A 16957-nucleotide genomic window follows, 5' to 3' on the forward strand; every position below is an offset into this window, starting at 1 on the left:
CAAAGGCACTTCAGTTTTCTACACCTAACTTACAAAACTATAGAAGTTTTAGATTGAAAGAATGTTAGAGTCTGTAGTATCTTCAAAATAAACTGTCCAACCTTCTTGCTTTACTAGATAAGTAATTTGCTCAACACTAAACATTAAATTAGTAGCAGAATAGCAAGAAAATCAGACTTTCTCACTCCTGATATTGCATTCCCATTGAACGCTCTTTCTAGGTTTAGCCCTATCTAAAACTTCCCCCCAATATAATGTAAGCTTTAAGAGAATAGGGCCTTTGCAATGAAATGATTTATCCCTGAAGACTAAAACAGTAAGAACTTAAGCAGTCATTAATTTTTGTTAATTAAATGAGTAACAGAAGTGATGAGGCAAGTTAGAGGATTAATATTAATTAACTTAGGTTACTTGCCAGGTATTTTTATACATGTAATCATATTTAATCCTTCAAAAATAATGCAGGAGAGAAATTATTGCCACCCTTTTATAGACAAGGAAACTAAAGCTGGTAGGTGACAATATGCAGTTCGTCTGATTCTCAAATCTCATCTTGTGTTTACTACAGTGGTGCACAGCTGTAACACAAAAAGGTTGGCAGGGCCACTACTAAAATTCTTGGTATAATGTACTTATGAATTCTGGACAAGCTAAAACATAAGAAGAGCACTTATAAAACCATGGGAATTATGCTAAGTTTTTATAATTTCATATTATAGGTTAACTCTTATTTTCACTCCCACTTCCCAGACAAGAAAATGAAGCACAGAGAATTTTATTTATTCTTTAAAATTTTTTATTATTAGTTTCAGGGGTAGAATTGCGTGGTTCTACCAGTTACCGCATCCCTCTATCCACTGCCACCCCCCCCCCCCGAAACCCTCTTGTTTCCTAGAGAGTCTCTGATGGTTTGGAGGCACAGAGAATTTTAAAACTTGCTTAAATTCACAAAACTAGAGTGGCAGGATCAGATATAAATCCAAAAAAGTTGGCCCCAAAGTCCATGCTCATCACTACTGCGCTAAACCAACACATGGACTAAGATGATGGTTCTCAAAGTATAGTTTCCTGACAAGCAGGAACAATGTCACCTAAGTCAGTGGTTCTCATACTTCAGCATCTTATCCGAATCACGTGGAGGGCGGTTGAATACAGCATACGTAGTGTCACTCCCCAGATGCCAATTCAATTGGTGTGAGTGGGGGCCCCCAAATATGCAAAGAGAACCACTGAACTAAGAAATGATGCAACCATTTTTAAACTAACCTTTGACTCATCTTTCCATATATACTTCAAGAAATTGTATACATTTTTTTAAAAATATACTAAACAGTACTGTTTTGTAATCTATTTTTTTTCTCTAATCAGTATGTCATGAGAATTGTTATGTTGATAATTGTTTTGAGAGCATAACTTTCAATGGCAGCTGAATACTTGCAATGGACCTAGTGTATCCATCCAAAATTCATATGTTGAAGACCTAATCACCAATGTGATGATATGAAGGTGGGGCTGTTGGGAGGTAATTCTGTTTAGATGAGGTCGTGAGGGTAAAAATTTCATAGCATTAGTGTCCTTACAAGAGGTAGAAACCAGAGCCCTCTCTCTCTTCTCCACTTGATACAACCAGAAGGCTGCAGTCTACACACCAGGAAGAGGGCCCTCACTAAACCCTAAATCTGTCAGTACCTTGACCTTGGACTTCTCAGCATCCAGAACTGTGAGGAATGTTTATTGTTTAAACTACCAAGTCAATGGGGCACTTGGGTGGCTCAGTGATTGTGCGTCTGCCTTTGGTTCAAGGTGTGATTCTAGGGTCCTAGGATCTAATCCTGCATCGGGGTTGCCACAGGAAGCCTGCTTTTGCCTCTACCTGTGTTTCTGCCTCTGTGTGTGTGTGTGTGTGTGTGTCTCTCATGAATAAATAAATAAAATCTTAAAAAAAAAAAACAAACTACCCGGTCAATGATACTTTGTTATGACAGCCCCAACTGACTAAGACAATACTCTATCACCTGTACATGCCAGCATTTGCTAACAAAGTCCCTATTTTGTCAAAAAACAGAAGGCTTTAAGATTTCACCCACCTTATAAGGTAACAAGCCTATTGCTGTTTCAGCAATTCTAATAGAAGACACAAGACTCCAGGGTCTGAGAAAAAGACTTATCACTCACAGTACAGAAGGTAACAAGAGCATCAGAATATTTGTATTGGTTCTTCTCAGCCCCAAGTCCCACAAAGCCCTGTCACAGGTCCAGCTCACACCTGCACACACAGAAAATTGTGTTACAGGAGAGAAACTCAGTGCCAAAGATCCAGGGCTTCTTGACAAGCAACAATCATTAGAGCCCAGGCAGATAAGGCTGTTACATGGTAGTCAGGCTACTTAGTTGACTCTGTGACCAACTAGAGAAACTGCTCCATATCACAAAACGTGTAAGCCATACTGTGTGGCACACCTTGCAAGAACATGGAAGGATGGATCTTCAGGGCCCATGGCCGACTATCTTTCTCAACTGTTGTTGGACATTTAGAGCATTCAAATTGTTTTCATTCTTGGGGTGCCTGGGTGGCTTAGTCAGTTGAAGGGCAGACCCTTGGTTTCAGCTCAGGTCATGATCTCAGTCATGGGCTCAACCCTGAGTTGGGGGTCTGCATTTGGGGGCCCACATTTGGCCCCCTGTTGCCCCCCTACTACCCCATCGCCCCCTCCTGTCACCTGTTGCCCTGTCACCTCCCCATTGCCCTGTCACCCCTCCCCCCAGTTGGACCCTGCTTGGGGCTGCCTCCTACCTCCGCAACATAGGATCACAAAGGGCTCTCAGGCTCAGCACTCAGCACTGAGTCCGTTTGTCCCTCTCTCCCCCTATCTGCCCCCAACTCTGCCCCTGTGTGCTCCCTCTCTTTCACTCAAATAAATAAATAAAATCTTTTTTAAAAATTATTTTCATTCTTTTTAAAATAATGCCACAGTAAACCATCTTGCGCTTAAACTTTGATATTTCCTATTATTTACTTCGGATATTCCTAGAAGAGAATTGTATGGTCAATAGTTTTGGGGGAAGTTAAGCTTTGATAAATATTTCACCTAACAGATTGTATGGGGAAAAAAACATTTTCCACAATTTATTACCAACACTAGATAATTTTTTTTGTATTCTTAAAATCTGGAAGCTTCCTTAAAGAATCACATTATTGGTGCTAGTTAGCATTTTTTTATTATTGCTGAAGTAACTTTTTAATACTTGTGCTGGAATTGGTATTTCCTGTTTTATGAGTTAACTCTAAGAGTATTTGCCCTTTTATTCTTTTGATACTATGTATCTTCTTATTGAATTATGAGTTATTGATATACTTTTAATAATTCCATAGACTTCTCCCTTATTCAGTGATAACACCCTATATATAAAAACCTGTTTATGTCCACAACTATTTTAATATTAATCTGTTGGCAAAATTAATGATTTTGTAATTACTGCCAAATAGACCAGGTCACTGTAAAATATCTTAGCATCTCTTTAGGGAACCTACAATTGGAATCATTCACTTTGAAAAGATCACCCTGCCAATAAAAAAAAAATCATATTTTTCAACATTTGGAATTGGGAGTTCTTAGTAGGTTCATCAAGAATTCAGGAGAAGACTGAAGGAGAGTCACAATAAATTTTTGTTCTAAACTTGCCTTGGTCTTTCATTGCTAATAATTTTGTGCTGATGGTTTTTGCTCATATCTAACAAGTAGTCAGCCCTGTTTTAATGTAAGCTTATGTTTCAAAAAAATAATTTGCACTGGCTATCAAATTCTTATTTAAGTTCACATATATCAATTTCTTCTCTATTATAAAAACAAATGTGTTTTGATGACATTATCTGTTGTTTTTGCTTCTGATTTCCACTTTGTGATGTTATCTTGTTAACTTCAATAGAACCATACATAGCAGAGTTATACAGAATTGGAAAGTGTTATTAAAAGTGAAAATCTAAATGACCCCTCTCAATCCTGCTCCTCTTCCCAGTTCTGCTTTGCTATCTTTCAACATGTAAATCCCCTTTCCACTTCTTTCTTCTGCTTTTTTTATAACTAATGACAGTACCATGCTAGGTCCAGCCATATCCCACCTAAAAATCCACTCACCAAAATACAAATAAACTAGGTGAGTGCTATCAGGAAAGAATTGGTGAAGTTCCACCGAACTACATTATTGTTTAATCTCTATGTCCATAATTAAAACAGGTTCTAAATAGTCTTCACATTCTTCTTTATAAAAAAGTATATACTTCCTGAAAAGTATATTTTTAAGAAAATTTTATAATATGTAGAGTGCAATAATGAAGATATTGATGACCTTTTAGCCTTCATACGAGATCAATGGTCTTTTGAGCACATATTGACCTTGATGTTATTTTTTTTAATTTTTTATTTTTATTTATGATAGCCACACAGAGAGAGAGAGAGGCAGAGACACAGGCAGAGGGAGAAGCAGGCTCCATGCACCGGGAGCCCAATGTGGGATTCGATCCCTGGTCTCTAGGATCGCGCCCTGGGCCAAAGGCAGGCACTAAACCGCTGCGCCACCCAGGGATCCTCCTTGATGTTATTTTAGATGGTATTTAGCTCAGATCAATAAATCTTGATTGTTGATATCAACTGCAGTCAACATTTGTTTATTACACTTAGAATACAAATGAGCAAGCAGGACTTCAAGCGAAGATTACTAGTAACTGATGTTTTCTCATTATCTTAAATCTTAGTTCTAAAAATGTCCTAAGTTAAAACTATTAAGGATTTACACAATCCAGTTCTTTCTTTATATGACAGGTATGGAACATACTATCTGGGAATGACTATAAAGTCAAAGAAAGAACAGTATCTCATATTAAATTCTTTGCCATGAAATGTAAAATTTCTGGGTCCATTAAAATTCCACAAAGAAGTTCCTTGAACACCCAGGCCAGAGCTGGTCATCGGTCACCTAGCAAGCAGGAAGTAGTCCACTAGTATACAGGTGAACCAAGGCTGGTGGGTAGGCAGGTGTGAGAAGGAGCACCAAAGTGCCACAGTGGACACAGACCTGGAGCATGTGGTATCTATTCTCAGAAAGCCATGAGAAACAACCATCCAAGATACAGATGAGCTGAGGCCAGGGGGTGGGCATGCAGGAAAATTCAGAACACCTTTTCAGGCTCCACCTTGACCTGTGTAGTAGTGCCTGCACTGCAGGGACCACCGGATGTGGCAAGGCAGTAAGATTGCTCAGACTATTTGTGCTTTGAGCGCACATGAGACATAGCACCATTGGATGTCCTCTCCACACTCCTGCATAGCTGACCCACCATGTGGCATTAGCAGGAAAATACAAAACACAGTACACCAGACCCCAGTAAGAGAGGATCCCTTACTCTAGTAACATCCCTCCAGTGACATTTTGTCCTACTGACAAAGCTTAACATTTTTATCTTTTGTTTCTACAAATTCTTTACATGTTAAAAATATCACTTTAGTTCATCATACACACACACACACACACACACACACACACACACATATATATAGCTTATAGTTTGGGGACTTAGAGGAAATTTCCATTTTTTGCAGAAAAATCTATTAAATTTTTTTCATTTTATCTAGATTTATTTTGTCTACATGCTTAGAGATATTTTTCCCTACCTAAAATCAGACAAATAATTATCTACATCATCTTCTGGTCCATTTTCTCTTCATTTAAAATTTAATCCACAGGAAATTTTCTTTTGTATATGACATAAGGTAGAAATCTAATTTTATTCTTCCCCAAATGTTTTCTAATTATCACAAAGGTTAAGCGAGCTATTATTTTCCCTTTAATTTTATTTATCTGATGTCATATAATTAAATATTTATGCTTTTAGAAAAGAAAAATTATTTCATAGATACCTATGAACCCATCATACATAGGTAACAGATGTTATTACATTACCATGTTGTCTTTTAAAATAATTTAGAGGAAACAAATGTCATCTGGAAAGCTATAACCCCTCTCTGTCTATCCTGTCCATCTCCCTCCTTCTCCAGAAGTAGCTAACATCCTAAAGTTGGTATCTCTAGCCTGCATGTCTTAATATTTCTGTTACCTGATTGTATACATATTTGTGTTTTAATAAGCATATGTAAATGGTGTGCTTTATATATCCTTTACCAACTTTTCTTTTTTTACTAAACATTACATTTTCCAGATGTATCAACATTTGCACACTTTGTTCATTTTAACACTGTATAGTACTCTATTTCCTAAATAAGTCACATTTTATTTGTCCATTCCCTACTACTTAGAGACAGAGTGAACAAAGTGGTTATAATGATTTACCTTCTCACCCAAAGCACATGAGGGGCACCATTGTTCCACATCCCCCAGATTGATGTTATCAGAAATTTGTTTTTGTAGATCTATTGGTTATACAATGTTATCTCATTTTTATCTTAATTTATATTTTCCTAAGGACTAGTAAAATTGTATATACAGGCCATCCAAATTTACTCTTCCATGAACTGCCTATTTATAACCTTTGTCCATTTTTCTTAGAGAAATATTCAACCAGGAGGTTAATTACTTTGGTATGCAGAGCGCTGGGATAAAGGTAGACTAATTTGCATGGGGAGCCCAAGATCTTCCCAAGATGTGAAAAATGGAAGCACTAACCTCTGAATCATAGCTATCTTGCAATATTGTTATACTTTTGGAAATGATTACTATATTACTACTAGTAGTAGTCATAATGATAACAGGAACATACATTTTCTATACACTTTGTAGGTGCCAGGTACTCTGCTTGTTATATATTGTCTCATTCAATTTTCACAACAATGAGAAATTCCATTATTAACTTTATTTTGTAGCTGAAGAACCTGAAACTCAGAAAGCTAAATAACGGCTTAAGTCACACAACTAAAAAGAAGCAAAGACAAATTCAAATCCAGTTCACATGACCCCAGAACTCAGAATCTTGATCGAGCATTCTATACATTGAACCCAAGTACACAGGGAAACCATCGACAGGTCTTAGACTGGAAATGGATCTCCATCAAGTGATGAACATTTATGGAATTGGATTAATATTGGTCTTCAACAGAGGACACCGCATAGCAACGAGAAACTCCAAGTAGAGGACCAATGGAAATTTCCAATTACCTTGAAAATATAATTGGCAGCCTTCGGTCTGAGAAAGCCACCTGAACAACTTGGGATAGTTGGAAAGGAGAAGCTCTCAAATAGGAGATGCTAGACTTTCTGCTAATAGGGACATGTTGTAACTTGAAAGATTAATTGGCAAAATAAAGAAGATGTGATATATTGCTACTCCTAGCTGGTGAAGTGAATCATTTTGTACACATAAACCTAATCTATAATGTATTTTCATATACATTAGTGGACTGTATATTCATATACATTAGTGGATTGTGGATTTATAACTGCTTCTTAGAGGAAAGTGGAGATGTTTGGAAGACAGCCATAGCCTTTTGAGTTGATGGAACAAATGGTAACTATGCTCTGCCATAATATAATACAGGAAGTATTGTCAACTAGAAAGGATAAATCATAGGGCAAAGCCACTATGATATTTTGTATTTTCTTACTTTGTTATGTCACTTTGAACCAGAGATAAGTCAATAACTTATAACCTAGTGTAAGCTTTATAATCTTTAGTTTTTTTCTATTCATAATTTGTTGAGCACTGATTTTTTAAAATTTGAAACACCTTGCTGTTCCTTTTTGTTTAAAAAAAGAACACTGGTTTGGAATGAGTTTCACAGTTTTATTCATGAGATATAACCATCCTTATATCAATAGTAACTGCTCAATTATAATTAATCATTTTAGAGAACATGTTATTGCTTCTTATAAATCAGCCGCTGCTTCTAATTTTACAAAATGCGTTTCAATGAATTCCCATCTATACTGTTGTCATATTTCCATTTTTTTTAATTTCCTTCTTAAATCCTTGGGGTTGAAAAGAATCTTAGAGATCCTCCAGCCCAATTTTAATGATAAAAAAATTGTCACTCAGACAAGTTAAGGAACTTGTTCAAGATTCTATCTTTCATTAGTGGCATACCTAGGGCAAAAAGCCAATTTCCAGAGTATTCCAACAAGTGCACTTTCCACTACTTGTAAACTTCCCAAACTCCTACCTAGAATCAGAAAAAGCATATACCACTCACAACGATGCATTCATTTTATTTTTTTTACCAATTGGGGATAGGAGAATATCTAAGGCAAACTATAGATGATACAGGTAGAAATATAAATATGCTATATTTGCCTTAGATATTTTAATTCTTTGCCTCTTCTTACCATCCTTCCTTAGCTGCTGTACAAACAGTAGTCTCAATAAACCGGAAGGATTCCAACACTCCATTCTCATAGGATCATTCTGGTCAAGGAGGGCTCTCATTGAATGAATGCATAATTATTATTTTGTTAATAATAATAATGTTATTATTTAACATTTTTAAGCACGTAATATTTTACAGACACTTTGGTGGGGGGGACAGGTCGTAGAAGTACTAACGCAATTCTAACATCTACACATTTTCAATAAGCCCATTGTCCTAAAACTCCTCATGTATCTTTTATTTATATTATTTTCCTCCCAAATCACAACTATGAAAAATAGAGATCGATGATTTTATGTAACTTTATTGGCCTTAATCCATTACCCTTCCCTATATTCACATCGTTTGCCATATGACTTCCCTATCTCTCCTACGGCCATGTGAGTAGGTCAGAGGAATGTTAATTGGTGTGATGTGACCAAAGGCTGGAAAGGCACCTGCCTATTTGGGCTTGCTCTCTTATACTCAGAGGGTAAGTGCATTTTAAATTTTAATAGCTCTTTTTTCAAATTAGACCACAAAGTTGTACTATTTCTTCATGTTGTTCTCATTAATAATGAAGTCCTCAAAATAATTCCATGAGGTAGTTACTATTATTAACCATATTTTACAGGTGAGGAAATTGAGATTCTGAGAAATTAGGTGACTGACTTGGCCAAGGACACAGAACTAATAAGTGGTGGTGTCAGGACTCAACTGCAGGCCCACATTCTTAACCCTTTCACTGTGTGTCTCCCTTGTACTGCCTCATACAACCATCACCACCATCCACCTCCAGAAATTTTCATCCTGCCTAACTGAAACTCTATGCCCATTAAACACCAATTCCGCATACCCCCATCCCCCAGCTTTTGGAAACCACTATCCTACTTTCTGTTTGGCTAATATAGATACTCATATAAATGGAATCATGCAGTATCTGTCCTTCTGTGACTGGCTTGTTTCACTTAGCATAATGTCCTCAAGGTTCATCTATGTTGTAGAATGTCTGAATTTCCTTCCATTTTAAGGATAAAGAATTCTTCATTGTATTTATATGCCACATTTTGTTTATCCACTTATCTAGTAATGGATATAGGTTGTATCTACCTTTTAGTTATTATGAATAATGCTACTGTGAGCCTGGGTGTACAAATATCTGTGCCTGTCCTTGCTTTCATTGACTTAGGGTATATACCCAGAAGCTAAATCACTGGGTCATATGAAAATTTTATGTTTAAGATTTTGAGGACTCGCCATGCCATTTTCCACAGTGGTTCCCATCAGCAATGCACATGGTTCCAATTTCTTCGCATCCCTGCTAACACTTATTTTTTTGTTTCTTGCTTTTGTTTAAATCAAGACACTAATTTCTTCTCACAGCTCAGAAAAAAAAGTATTCTTCTATAATCACTTTGATTATATCGTTTCTTCTAATCTCTCTAGTCTCTCCTTATAGATGTTTACTGGAATTTCTGAATGTCTTGCGTGCCTTGTGTTTTTGTACCTTATATACTGAATGACATCTTTCCAAGTTTCACAATTTTCATCTCTTTTCATACTATATTCTGAGGAAACTTCTTGGCTTGATCTTCCATAAAAATGACTTGGTTTTCTTTTTCTTTTCAGATTTCATCTATTTATTTGAGAGAGAGAGAGAGCGAGAGCACATGCAAACAAGAAGGGGGGTGGTTGGCGGGGGGAAGGGGCTGGTTAGAGGGAGAGGAAGAAGCGCTCTGTGCTGAGCAGGGAGCCCAGGACCCTGGATCAAGACCTGAGCTGAAGGCAGATGCTTAACTGACTGAGCCACCCAGGCGCCCCTCTTTTGGTTTTCAACCACACCTATTCTTCTATTCAATTTTTCAACTAAAATTTTTAGGTAATTTGTGTGATTTACATCAGCAGTTGGGGAGTAAGAATTTAGTCCCAACTTTAATATTTTTCAATTGCCCATTAACTGATAACTAAGCATTTCTTGAGACAGTCCTTCTTCTCCCTAAATTTTACAGGATTCCAAAGAGTTTGCCCCAGTTCTTTTGTCAATCAGCTGATAGAACTTGAGTGTGATGAGCCTGATACTTTGACTGCTTTTGTCACGGACAACAGGGATACTTTTGAAAACTACTGTGACACCTACTCCATCACTGTAGCTTTGCCAGCAGGGGTACAGGCCCTTGCACAAGGGCATCTCTGATGCCCTAGGTTTAACCCGCAAGGACACAGCTCTTTCAGCTCACATTCAAGCTTACTCATTATTTTACTACCTTAACCAATCTGCCAAGGTGTTTGGGTTCACAGATATTTCTTGTTGTGGCTGCAAGATATCCCATAACCAACCCTCCCCAAGTTAACCTTTCACTTTAATGTTGACCCTTGCATACCTGTCCAGATTCTACCTACACCCATGGTGAGTTCCTCCCCAGGAAACCATGTTTTTTATGCCACTGGACTTTTCACGGACCTAGTCAGCCAAAGAGGGAGTAAAGACATTAAGCATCAAAAGGAAAGGAATTGACCTTTTCGTCTTGGGTAATTTCTTCTTCCCTATGCATACATTCCCATCTCCTTTCCAGTAATCAATTTAGCATTCCAAAGTCAGATTAAAGGCAGCTTTTCTCAACCAAAGAAATTCATATCCCTCTTCACCCAGGCAGTGGGTTAATTGTATTCATTCAAGTGACACTTTTCGGAATGAAAATTAGTTCCAGAGTGACTGGTATTATCCATATATATGAAGAAGCTTTGGAGAATTAAGAACTCCACATTCTACATCATTAGTTGCCCTGTTACATTTATTTCAACAATCATGTAGAGGTTTTCCAATTTTTATAAATTCTCTCATATACTTTACTTTTTCTTAGCAGTTTATTCTGAGTTGTATCAATATAGTGTCCTTTCAATTATCTTTGAAAATACTACTTAAACTGTTTTAATAACATTTTCTATGTTTCTCCAGTAATTCGATTTCTTCAATCATTTCGATTTGTTAAAATTGGTAACTCATTTTTACTTTGTTATTTTTTCTTAAACATCTGGAGACTCAACCACCTATAAGTAACAGTGTAGGGCAATTGAGAATACATGGTCAATGTGAAAATCAGAGTTCCCTTGATAGTGAATTTGATTGCAAAGGACAGAAGCCATGGCTATGATGAGTGAGCTGGGATCTGTCATCAGAGATATCTTTCTCTTAGGGTAGGTAGGAGCTTGCTGTCAGGATGTGGATAGGTTTCCCCTATTGGCAGCTGATATTACATGGGAGTACCACCCAACTTCTCTTTTTAGCTCCAATACTCACTATAAATGCCCTTGCTTACTCCCACTGACAAAATCCATCCACCCCTTTATTAGTTCTTGAAATATTTATGCCAGCTCTGCTAGAGCTGGGAATGTACGCATTTCCCAGGTGCTTGGAATGTCCTAGTTTCACTGGTTTTCCTACTAAGTATCCAATAGATGATTCCTGCCTCTAGTTCCTAATGATTATGATCTTGGGGTTTTTCCAAAGGTCTGTTTAAACAAAACAAAACTCTCTTCTTCTTCCATTACCATTCTCTTTTATTTACATTAACTGCAGTTATCAGTTCTCTCTGGCTACTCCATCGAGCCAATCCCATCTGCTTTATATCTTCCAGAAATTTGTTGCTTCTGCTGATATCAACCTTCACATTTCCTAGTACTGTTACATTGTTTTTATTAATTTTATATTTATTCACTCATTCCAGTGGAACATTGGAGAAAGAAAAGTAAATCTGTATGCTTAATCAGTCATCCAGAAGGCACTTAGCCCCCAAATGACTTTTTCTCTTATTTTTCTTTTTTCCTTTTTTCTTTTCTATTTGTATTTCATTGCCCTTTATTTAGTTTCCTTTGTTTTATTCAAATGGCTTTTAAGCAATAGGATAGTGACAAGAGCACTGATGTTGGAGTTATGATTCCTTTATTCTGATCGTGTTTTTGCCATTATTAAACAGGGCCTGGCTCATGGTAGGTGCTCAATAACTATTTTGAAACAAATGAATGAATACAGTAAATTACAATCCTGACCCAGACTTCAGCTTTCTCTAATGTAAAATTAGGAGGCCCCTGTAAGTAACAGCAAGCTATGATTCTTCTTGGGCTGGATAGAAAACATTTATCATCACTTAACCAGGAAGCAGCAAGAAGAGAGAGGCTCCCAGCATGAGCAGAAATGCAGCAATATGTGATCACATACGGGGCAAGCTAAGACAGAAAACTGTGATCAAAAACCTAATAGGAGACCTTTGACATCAGAGTCTCAGGGAAGTTCAAAGCAATCATAATTAGGCTTAACAACTGATTCTCAGGGGACTATAGAGCTGCGATCAGGCCAGAGGGCAGCTGAGTACTGAATTAGCAGAGAGAGAGATAAAAACACAGTCTGCCTTTCAAAGAACCCATGTTAACAACCTCTCCCTTTTCCTAAACCCACATCATAAAAACTAACCTAGGTAAAATCCTCTGGGGCCAAAGGCCTGACAACCATGCCCTGAGAAGAAACTCCCCAAGATCCTCCAACCTGACTTAAACGCTTCCACCAGGTCATCCAATGACAATGAGGTTTCCAAGTCAGGTGGTATGTCTCAAACACACACACACACACACACACACACACACACACACACACACACACACTACTCTCTACTAAATGCAGTCATCCAAAACAATTCATTGGCAATGATATTGCTTGGCAGACCTAAAAGTAAAAAAAATCATGGAAACTGTCTTCAGGGGGCTCTTTACATTCTGAATCACCTTATTTCTTCGATAACTATTTTATTATTCTATGTCTGAGAATCCAAGGAAACACAAGAGTTTGCAAATTACATAACTGCCTAATATGCCCAGTTCGGTGGTCTTCAGAGACAATGACCTGGGGGGCTTGTTAAAGCACATTGCTGGGTCTTACCCCCAGAATTTCTGATTTGGAGCAAGGAGATAGGACCCACTGCTCATGACAGGAAGATGGTCTCATGACATACACAACTGAGCCTAGGGTGACCTCCTCCCAAGTCACATCCTCGGGTATATCTATTGGGACGCTTTAGGCTGCAAGTATCAAAAAACCTCACTCCCCTGGAAGTACATCCCAATGGGTTTTTTTCTATAGACCCACATTATTGGGAATGCCACATAGAGTAAATATGTAGTTTGCTTTGCTCACAGAATTATGTTTAAATCTGTGGGAAAGAACTATAAGGCAGGGCTACTAAAACTATTTTAGGACTAATGGTCAACTTTTTTCATCCTAGGTATTGGTATATCCCAATGATTTGTGCTAATCTAGAGTGTGATCGTTTACGAGTAAATATAATTTGAAATTATTCATGTATAGAGGATGTCTGAAGTTGACAACGAGGCAGGTCCAACTACTCTAACCCTAAGTATGGTCCTAACATGCATTTCTTGAAGAAATTGGATCCCAAGGTTTACAAGTGGAGAATTTTTAAAGTATGTCTATACTTAAGTAGGGATCAAAGCAGCCCAACTAAAAGAAGTGTGGACTACCTGACATGACAACTGCGGATTAAGCAAAAGTTCTCTTAAATTTTTTAATTTAAATTCCATTTAGTTAACATATAGTGTAATATTAGTATCAGGTGTACAATATAATGATTCAATATTTCCATACAACACTGGGGCTCATCACAAGTACACCCCTTAATCCTCATCACCTATTTAACCCATCCCCTAATGCACCTCCCCTCTGAACCATCAATCTGTTCCCTATAGTTAAGAGACTGTTTCTCAGTTTGCCTCTCTCTTTTTTTCCTTTTGTTCATTTATTTTGTTTCTTAAATTCTACATATGAGTGAGATCATATAGTATTTGTCTTTCTCTGACTTATTTCACTTAGCATAATACTAACTCCATCCATGTCATCGCAAATGGCAAGATCATTTTTTTATGGCTGAATAATATATATCACCACTTCTTTATCCATTTATCTGTTAATGGACAACTGAGCTATTTCTATAATTTGGATATTGTAGAGAATGCTGCTATAAATATTGAGATACATGTGTCCCTTTGAATTAGTATTTTTGTATCCTTATGGTAAATACCTAGTAGTACAATTGCTGGATTGTAGCAGAGTTGTATTTCTACCTTTTTGAGGAATCTCCATACTCTTTTCCAGAGTAGCTGCACCAAATTGTATTCCCACCAACAGAGCAGGAGGGTTCCCCTTTCTCCACATCCTCACCAATATCTGTGTTTCTGATGTTGGTGATTTTAGTCATTCTGACAAGTGTGGGGTGATATCTCACTGTAGTTTTGATTTGTATTTCCCTGATGATGAGAGAGCATCTTTTCATGTGTCCGTTGGCCATTTCTACGCCTTCTTTGGAAAAATTCTGCCCATTTTTTAATTGGATTATTCATTTGGGGGTGTTGTAGATTTTGGATACTCTTTATCAGATATGTCATTTGCAAATATCTCCTCCCATTCAGTATGTTTTCTTTTAGTTTTCTGGACTATTTCCTTTGCTATGCAGATGCTTTTTATTTTGATGTAGAACCAATAGTTTATTTTTAACTTTGTCTCGCTTGCCTCAGGAGACATATCTAGAAAGAAATTCCCATAACCAATGTCAAAGAAGTTACTGCTTGTGTTCTCTTCTAGGATTTTTATAGTTTCAGGTCTCACATTTAGGTCTTTAATCCATGTTGAATTTATTTTGGTGTTTGGTGTAAGAAAGTGGTCCAATTTCATTCTTTTGTATGTTGTAGTTCAACACCATTTGTTGCAGGGACTATCTTTTTCCCGTTGGATATTCTTTCCATATTGTCAAAGATTAATTAACCATTTGATGGTGGCTCATTTCTGAGTTTTCTCTTCTGTTCCATTGATCTATGAGTCCACTTTTGTGCTGGGACCATAATGTCCTCATCACCACAGCTTTGTAATATAACTTGAGGTCCAGAATTGTGATGCCTCCAGCTTCACTTTTTTTTTTCAAGGTTGCTTTGACCATTCAGTGTTTTTGTGGTTGCATAGAAATTTTAGAGTTGTTTATTCTAGCTCTGTGAAAAATACTGGTGGTGTTTTGATGTCTACATACCTCCTATCTCTTCTCCTCCTTTAGTTGTGGAGTTTGTTCTGTTAGTCAACACATCAATTTCTGGGGTATTTAGGATGATTTGTTATCTAGTTATTTTCACGCAATGAGACAAACCTATGATCCTCCTACTTAGCTTCCATCTTCCTCCTCTCAAGCAAAAATTCTTTTTAGAAAGGCTATCTTGAAGACTATGACTCAGAAATTGGAGGAACTAAGGTGATTGGCAATGAAAGGAATCACAACGTGAAATTCCTTAAGCAAAAATGTATTGACTTTAAATAATTTTGTATACATCACATATAAACAAAAGAAACTTTACACTTAAAAAAAAAAAAACCTCACCCCAACTGGCAGAGACAATAAGAATTGTTCTAACCATGAGTATTAGCTAACATAAGGGCAAATCCAGAGGCATAGTGAACTTCAGGGCTATGGACCCAAAGGCACAACTGTATCATCAAAGAGGCAGTTTCTTTTCACTTTTCATCCTGCTATCTGCATTGTTCACTCCATCCTTAGCTTGGTTCTCCTTATGTTTCAGAAAGTTGTCAGTAGCTATAAAGGTCACATGCTTCCCTGTCCATGTCAACTCAGAGAGAAGGTACCTTTTCCAAGCTATCAAAGAAATCTTTTTCTTTTAGACTGATAGGGACAACTTAAGTTCTATGCTCATCCATAAACCAGTAATTGTTGCCAAAAGAAGCAGTGGTTGATTGGCTTAACAAGGTTGCTGAACAACCACCTCCAAGAGGAATGAGACACATGTTTGGTTTTTAAATCTCAGGAGTTAACCGAAAGTTCAAACTACAAATGGAAGAAGGGTAGAGTGAATTTGGGGGGTAAATTATAATGTTCCATAAAGTCGCCAAGCCTGAAAAGAACCTTTAGAGATCAGAACTTTTGACGTAACTTTGACAAATGCTAACATGAGTCTAAATTTGAGAGTACATGGCAATAGAGATCGATCATTCCAATGACTCAACTCTAAAACCGCTAGTCATAAATATACAAAGTGCTTTGGACATGACATCTCTACTGTAGATATTCCTCTAAAGACATTCTTATGTGAAGTGAAATCCCTTCCTCCTTCCTTCAGAATCTTCAATTTATTGACTTTGCAACTATTCAACAGGGGAAGTATCCGATAGACTTCAGAATTCCTTTCCTTTTGGACTCCTTTAGAAAGTTGTAGAGCATTATTTTCCTTTTGTATTTCAGCAATTTTGTTAGTGGGCTTCTTTTTTTTCCTCCTAAACTGATCATTATGGATAAACATAAAATCTCTAAATAGATTTTCCTAGTCAGTTAACCATATTCTTGGGGGAAAACATAAGGTAGAATCATTATTAAAAAGCATTCTCAGTAATACACACATCTTTATTATGTCAGTCTTTTGCCAAAAAAAAATAAGATTGATAGTAAAATCCACTTAATTTTTTTTCTTCACAGAATCAAGCCATCTGCCTCAAAATACACCACCAGCCTCTGTTAGATGAATTCACACATTTTAAAGCCCCGGAG

The 16957-nt window shown here is 37.1% G+C and overlaps 1 protein-coding gene and 1 non-coding gene across 2 annotated transcripts in view; one reads left to right on the forward strand and one right to left on the reverse strand.

The window, feature by feature from the left end:
* The window catches only part of ZPLD1 (zona pellucida like domain containing 1), a 250430-nt gene that overhangs the window by 157028 nt on the left and 76445 nt on the right, over nucleotides 1-16957 (reverse strand). The gene's annotated exons all lie outside the window — the stretch shown is intronic.
* Nucleotides 13449-13578, forward strand: LOC129504068 (small nucleolar RNA SNORA18). Its single transcript, XR_008663302.1, has one exon. It is a non-coding gene; the product is annotated as a small nucleolar RNA SNORA18 (small nucleolar RNA).

The sequence above is a fragment of the Nyctereutes procyonoides genome, unplaced genomic scaffold (assembly GCF_905146905.1).
Source record: "Nyctereutes procyonoides isolate TBG_1078 unplaced genomic scaffold, NYPRO_anot_genome, whole genome shotgun sequence".
NCBI lineage: Eukaryota > Metazoa > Chordata > Mammalia > Carnivora > Canidae > Nyctereutes > Nyctereutes procyonoides.